At 35.7% G+C, this 7896-nt stretch overlaps 1 pseudogene; it reads left to right on the top strand.

Moving 5' to 3' along the window:
• Positions 1-5603: 5603 nt before the first annotated feature.
• On the top strand, positions 5604-6249 carry LOC116081589 (annotated as a pseudogene).
• The last annotated feature ends 1647 nt before the right edge of the window (positions 6250-7896 follow it).

Below are 7896 nucleotides of genomic sequence, written 5' to 3'. Positions count from 1 at the left end.
GGAGGAGGCAACAGGGGTTTGTTTTTGTTTGTTTTTTTTTGTTTTTTGGAGGGGAAACTGGGAAAGGAAAAATTCGCATGTAAATAAAGAAAATATCAAAAAAAAATAAAAGGGAGAACTCTTGTCTGTACACAAGTATAAATTTTAACATTATGTTTTTTTATATATTTTCCAAAATTAATCTTTTTGGCAGTGAGGACATCCGTTCATTGTCATCAATAGGCCAGGATTTTTATATTCCCTAATCCAAAAAGGAAGTTCGAATGATTTGATCATGAACGTCTCAGTTTCCCCAAGATGCAAACAGGGAAAATGGGAGAAATAGATGAGATTTGGGGAGAGAATCTTATTCATTTTCTCTGTATTGGGCATGCACACATTTCTTGAATGAATTATTTGGCAACTTAGAAAAATGAGATTGGGAAGGATATCTGCTCTGAGAGATGGGTCAGTTCTATGACCACCACTTTTTATCTTGTAAAGAGAAACTGCCTTTGTACCTCATTTAGAGTGTAATGCTATCATTCCCGGAGGAACTGACAAGCTACTGAGGGAAGAACATTGAAGCATTGGCATAGATTCTTTATAGTTCAAGCATTCAAACGAGGTGGTTGGATAAATTACTCAACATCTATACCCACAGGCTAGAAATGGTCCCAAGACTATGGAGGGCTATAATTTTGTAGTACTGTTTTATACTCAATTTTGATATTTAATATCTTTACTTTTCACTGACATTAGAAAACAGTATAAAAGAACTCAAAGGGACAATAGTGCTTAGTTTCTTTATATAATTTATTTTTTATAAACTGAGAGAGGATCTAGAAAAGGCAGAGTCTTGTCCTCAATTAGAGTGACCATTTTAACCAGAATGAAGATTTTCTCACTTGTGCACAAAGAAATTATAATTTTACTTCACAGAGATGATCAAGACTGATAATACATTATACTTTAGTTTATATTAAAATTTAAAATATTGTGTTAGAGTACAATTGACACTGCTGAAAAGATGAAATGATAGGAATCTCAACACTCAAATATTGATATTTACATGTTGAAAGGACATGTTGGAGATTCTTGTCTAAATCTTTAAATTTCCTTGATTGCATAAATGTCCAAGAAGCAAATGTGAAATGTGGAGAGTTGTATAGTCAAAGAGGCAGGCCTTGTAGCTAGTGAGCAGTGCATTAGTCATAAAGCAAGTGTTCACTGATGGAAAATAGTTCCTTTCATCACAAACCAAAATGCTTACATATGCTGTGTTTATTTTACCGTAACTGTAAAGAGAGAAAAGAAGTCAAGTCAAAAGATTTCTAAGAGCTTCTTTTTTCCCATTAATACATTTATTTACTTTACATCAATATCAGAGCTTCTCTTCCTCCTCTCCTCCCGTTTCTCCCTCAATCCTCTCCTCCCCAACTCCCCCACTGCCTTTCTCTTCAGAGGGGGAAAGATCTCCCATGGAAATCAACCTACCTTGGCATATAGAGTTGCAGTAGAACTAGGTTCATCTTCTCTTATTGAGCCTAGTCAAGACAGCCTAGTTAGGACAAAGGGATCTAAAGTCAGGCAACAAAGTCAGAGACAGCTCCTGCTCCAGTGGTTAGGGAACCCCAACATGCAGATCCAGCTGCATGTCTATTACATATGTGTATGGGGCCTAGGTCCATCTCATACATGCTTTTTGGTTCATAGTTCCGTGTCTGTAAATCCTATGGACTCGATTTACTTGATTCTTTAGGTATTTATTTATTTATTTGTTTATTTATTTATTTATCTTTTTAGTGGTGTCCTTGACCTCTGTGTTTCCTTCAATTACTCCTTACCCTCTTCCACAAGATTCCCCAATGTCTAACTATTCTTTGGCAGTGGGTCTTTGCATCTATATCCATCAGCTGCTGGGTGAAGCCTCTCAGAGGACAGTGACATTAGGCTCCTGTCTTCAAGTATACCAGAATATCATTAATAGTGTCAAAGGTGAACTCTCTATCATGGCATGGGTCTCAAGTTGGGCCAGTCACTGGTTGGCCATTTCAATTTCTGCCCCATCTTTATTCCTGCATTTCTTGTAGGAAGAAAAAATTGAGGGCTGAAGGTTTTGTGAGTGGGTTTCTGTCTCCTTCCTTCCATTGGAAGTCTTGCCTGGTTACAGAAGGTAACCATTTCAGGTTTCCTATCCTCTATTGCTAGGAGTCTCTCCATCCACCTAAGATTTCTGTTTTATTTCTCTGTCTGACTAAAGAGGTTGGGCCTTCTTTGACAGCTTCTTTGGGTCTGCGGATTGTAGCATAGTTATCCTGTACTTTATGGCTAATATCCACATATAAGTGAGTACATACTATGTGAGTCTTTCTGGGTTTGGGTTACCTCACTCAGGATGATATTTTCTAGTAACCTTCATTTGCCTGAAAATTTTGTGATAGTCTTGCTTTTAATAACTGACTAGAATAATACCATTGTATATGTGCGACATTTTCTTTATCTTTTAGCTATCCTGTATTTTTTCTTTTTTCTTTTTTTCATGTGAAGTTCAGTATTGTTCTTTCAATGTCTGTAAAACATTGTCTTCGATGGAAATAAAGAAAGTATCTAATAAAAAAGAAAAAATTGTCTTGGAATTTTTATTGCAATCACATTGAATCTGTAGATTGCTTTTGGTAAGATGGCCATTTTCATTGTTACTTCTACCAATCCTTGTGTATGGGGAGATCTTTCCATCTTCTAATATCTTCTTCATATTTTCTTCAGACATTTTAACTTCTTGTCAAACAGGTCTTTCACTTGCTTGGTTAGAGTTACACCAAGATATTTTATATCATTTGTTGCTATTGTGAAGAATTTGTTTTTCTAATTTCTTTCTCATCCTTTTGATCTTTTGTATACAGAAAGGCTACTGATTTTTTTTTTTTAGTTAATTTTGTACCCAGTAAGTTTGGAGAAGGTATTTATCAATTGTAGGAGTCCCCTGGTAAAATTTTTAGGATCACTTATGTACACTATCATGTAAACTATAAAAAGTGATGCTTTGATTTCTTCCTTTCCAGTTTCTTGCCCTTGATATCCATTAGTTGATTATTACTCTAGCTAAAACTTCAAGTACTGTATTGAATAGATATGAAGAGAGTGCACAACCTTGTCTAGTCCCCAATTTTAGTGAAATTGGTTTAAGTTTCTCTTTACTTAATTTGATGTTGGCTATTGGCTTACTCTATATTGCCCTTTTTGTGTTTATGAATGTACATTGTATCCCTGTTCTCTCTAAACCTTTTAACATTAAGGGGTGTTTTTGTTAAAGGTTATTTTCAGCATCTAATTTGATGATCATGTGTTTTTCTTCTTTCAGTTTGTTTACATGGAGGATTACATTGATCAATTTTCATATTTTGAACCACTCCTACATCCCTGGGTGGATGCTTTTGATATGCTTTTTAAATTCATTTTGTAAGTAATTTATTGAATATTTTTACATAAATGTTCATAAGGAAAATTGGTCTGAAATTCTCTTTCTTTGTTGATTCTTTGGTTGGTTGAGGTATGGTGACTGTGGCCTCATAGAATGAGTTTGGCAGTGTTCCTTTGTACCTATTCTGAGGAATAGTTTGAGGACTGTTGGTTTTAGCTCTTCTTTGAAAATTTGATAGAATTCTGACCTAAAGCCATCTGGACCTGCACTTTTTTTTTTTTTTTGGTTGGGCATCTTTTAACATCTGCCTCTATTTTCTAAGGGGTTATATGTCTATTTAAATTATTTACCTGATCTTTATTTAAATCTGGTAGGTGATATCTATCTTGAAAATCATACATTTCATTTAGATTTTCCAATTTTGTGGAATGCAGGTTTTGAAGAAAGATGTAATGATTATTTGGATTTCCTTAATATCTGTTGCTATGTCTCCCTTTTCATTTTTGATTTTATTAGTTTGGATATTCTTTTTCTATCTTTTACTTCATTTGTCTAAGAGTTTGTCTAGTTTGTTGAATTTCTCAGAGAACCAGATCTTAGTTTTGTTGATTAATACCCATAAGTTTTGAGTATGTTTTGCATTCATTTTCATTGAATTCTTTCTTCCTACCTTTCTTCGTTTTTTCTTTCTTTCTTCTCTCTCTCCTTCCTTCTTTTCTGTATTCTCTTTCTTTCTAATTTATTGATTTCAGTCTTTAGTTTGACTCTTTCCTATGATCTACTCCTCTTGGGTGTTTTTGTTTGCTTTTAATTCTATAGCTTTCAGGTAGCCAGTATGAGATTTCTTTACTTTCTTTATAAAGGGACTTAATACTATGAAATTATTTTTCTTAATGCTGCATTCATTGTGCCTTCTAAGTTTGGGTATGTTTTGCATTTGTTTTCATTCTCTCTCTCTCTCTTTCTCTCTCTCTCTCTCTGCCTTTTTCCTCCCTTCCTTCTTTCCTGACACAGTTGTCATTCAGTAGAGAATTGTTCAGCTTCCATGAGTTTGTAGAGTTTTTATTTTCTCTGTTGTTTTTGAAATTCCAGCTTTAATCCATGTTGATCAGACAGGATACAGGGGTTATTTCAAATTTATTGTATTTGTTGATGCTTGCTTTATAATGGAGTCTATACTTAATGTTGGAGAAGGTTCCATGCAGGTATCATCTTGGTGCATTTTTCCTTTGATGAGTATGAAGTGTCTTCCTACATTTCTTTTATTTAATTTTGGTTGAAAGTCTATTTCATTAGATATTAGAATGGCTACTCCAGCTTTCTTCTTGCCTCAGTTCACTTGGAAAAATTTTACCAGTCTTTTACTCTGAGGTGATATCTATCTTTGTCACTGAGGTGTGTTTCTTGCATGTCGCAGAAAAATGGACCTTATTTTTGCATCCAGGTATATTATTTGTGTTCAGGTAAAATGTTTATAGATATCTGTTAGAGCCAATTAATTCATAAAGCCTATTAGTTTCATTATTTCTCTGTTTAGTTTTTGTTTGGATGACCTGTCCATTGGTGAGAATGCGGTATTGAAGTCTCTCACTATTAATGTGTGGAATTCAATGTGGGGCTTAAGCTTTAGTAATGTTTCTTTTACAAATATGGTTACTCTTGCATTTGGTGCATAAATAATTAGATTGGGGCATCATTTTAGTGGATTATTTTCTTTGATGAGTATAAAGTGTCTGTCTACATTTCTTCTGTTTAATTTTGGTTGAAAATCTATTTCATTAGATATTAGAATTGCTGCTTCAAGTTTCTTGCCTCAGTTTGCTTAGAAGAACTTTTACTAGCCCTTTATTCTGAGGTAACACCTATTGTCACTGAGGTGTGTTTCTTGCATGCAGCAAAATAATGGATCTTATTTTTGCATCCATTCTGTTAGGTTATGTCTTTTTATTGGGGAAATCAGTCCACTGAAATTGAGAGATATCAATGACTAACATTTGTTCATTCCTGATTTTTTGATGTGTGTGTGTGTGTGTGTGTCTGTGTATGTGAGTGTGTAAATGTATGCATGTGTATGCTTCCCTTTGGTTTTGTTGTCATGGAAAACCACATTATTATTATTGTTGTTGTTGTTGTTGTTGTTTCCTCTGTTTTCTTGATTGTAGTTATCTTCCTTGGGTTAGAATTGTCTTTCTACTAACTTTCCTCCAACATGTTTCAGAATCTGGAATCTACTCAGTGTTTGCTGGCTGGGCCTTTCCAACGACAGAAATTCTGCCATCATCCATACTGATGAGGCAAGCTCTGAAGTCCTGTACCCCAACTATCAGAACTGCTGGGTCCTGAGAGAGAAGACCAGGGCCGGAAGAAGGCTGCCATTTTGCAGCCAGGCATCTCAGAGGATTTGGAAAAGGTGATGATTTGGGTGAGCATCAACAACGGTGATGATGTGGACTTCTTCCTTCTCCTGGACAACGTGGCTGCTAGACAATGAGCACAGCCTTCTAAGCTGTCAGGCCCTGAAGAGATTCGCCCAGCTGATTGAGCAGAAAGCTGTGGATATGGCCTTGTACATGCTGCAACAGACAGACAGGGAAGGTATTAAAATGGTGGTGGGTCCATTCCTACACATCCTGGAAGGAAACCTGCTCAAAGCTATGGACTCTACCACCCCACCCAGCAAGACCAGAAAGATGTACCTCTGTGTGACACATGATATAACCCTCCTACCTATGCTATTGGCCTTCGGGATTTTTGACCAGAAATGGCCCCCATTTGCTGTTGACCTGACCATCTTCTGTAGGATGGGATTTGTGGCTAGATATCGTTCAAATTTGGATTTGTCATGAAATATCTTGTTTTTTCTATCTGTAAGGATTGAAAGTTTTGCTGGGTATGATAGTATGGGCTGACATCTGTGGACTCTTATAATCTGCAAGGCATTTGCCCACATTCTCCTATCCTTTAGAGTCTGTTAAGAATTCAGGCGTAATTTTGATAGGTCTGCCTTTATATGTTACTTGGCCTTTTCCCCTTGCAGTTTTTAACATTCTTTCTTCTGTACATTTAGTGTTTTGATTTATTATGTGGTAGCGGAATTTTCTTTTCTGGGCCAATCTATTTGGTGTTCTATAAGTTTTTTATATGTTTATAGGTTACTTTTTCTTCTATAATTTTGTTGAAAATACTGTCTGGGCCTTGGATTTGAGAATCTTTCCCTTTTTCTATTCCTATTAATTTGGGCTTTTTGCAATATCTAGATTTCCATGAGCTTCTTAAATGGTAACTGTCCTTCCATGTCTCTGTGTATGTCCAGAAGAAGGTTTGCCTTAGTCAACAGGCTCCTTTAGCATCTGAAACTTAAGGCATCTGGTAGTCTGTTGAATGGCATAGGAGAAAATGGAAGTGAGTATAGAGTAAATATGAGATATGCAGTTTAAGATATACACGTGGAATTTTGGAAAATGAGGAAATTATGTTGTATAAACTCTATTCTGCAGTAGTTAACATAAACTATTTGTATATATAGTCAAATTATATGTATGTATGTGTGCCTGTAATCCACTTGAATATAGGTGCTTGGAGTGGCCAGAGAGCTTCAGATCTGAAACTGGAGATGCAGGCAGTAGTGAGATACCTGGAGTAGGTGCTAGGAATCAAACCCAAGTCTACTGAAATAAGATTAATTCTTCATTATTTCTGGGATATGTTCCTAGACTCAAATGGAAAAATATTAATATTTTTATTTTATATATGTATATAATAGGTCAGATGACTTTAACCAAACTATCCTGTTAAGAAGGAAAAGAAAAGTATTTTCACTTAAAAAGAGAAGGCAGTGGTCGGAGGTGGGAATTGAAGTAGTGATTTTGTAAACGATAAGAGAAAATCTGAGCAGACTGGTTGGAAGAAAGAGAATAACATGGCCAAACATGTAAGAGATAATTCCCAGTGGCACTGTAGTTGCAAATGTCTTTAAGTTGGGATGTTGCTCATCCATTTGGCTGGTAAACCTTCTTCTATATGGTTCCTGGGTAGACAAACATTAAATGTGGTCCAACGACATTAATGACTTTGAAAATTTGCTATGGGACTTAGGTGCTCTACAGATAAAGAGAAATCAGGAAGGAAATGACTCAGATCAAAAGCAAGCTCTAATTGTTACAAAAGTTATATTCTAGCCATGGAGGAAGGTAAGAAGTGCAGGGGGATCCTGTTGTGTTTAATAGAAAGGTTCCCAAAATTACATTGATGTGATGCTCTAGGGAAGAAGGAGGAGAAAGCAAGTTAGGATAGTGGGATACATTATCAATAAAGACACTCAAAGAGGTTATCATAGTGTGAAATGTGAGAACTGAGAGAAAAATTTTCTGCTAATGACAAAAGGCTATATGTTGTATTACAGAGAACTTGCCAGAGAACAGTAGAAGCTATTTAGAGGTAAGACCAATAGGAGTATCCAGAAACTGAAACAAATTTCTGTTCTCATACTCTAT

Source organism: Mastomys coucha, unplaced genomic scaffold (genome assembly GCF_008632895.1).
Source record: "Mastomys coucha isolate ucsf_1 unplaced genomic scaffold, UCSF_Mcou_1 pScaffold7, whole genome shotgun sequence".
Lineage (NCBI taxonomy): Eukaryota > Metazoa > Chordata > Mammalia > Rodentia > Muridae > Mastomys > Mastomys coucha.
This window is presented reverse-complemented; position numbering and strand designations above follow the sequence as displayed.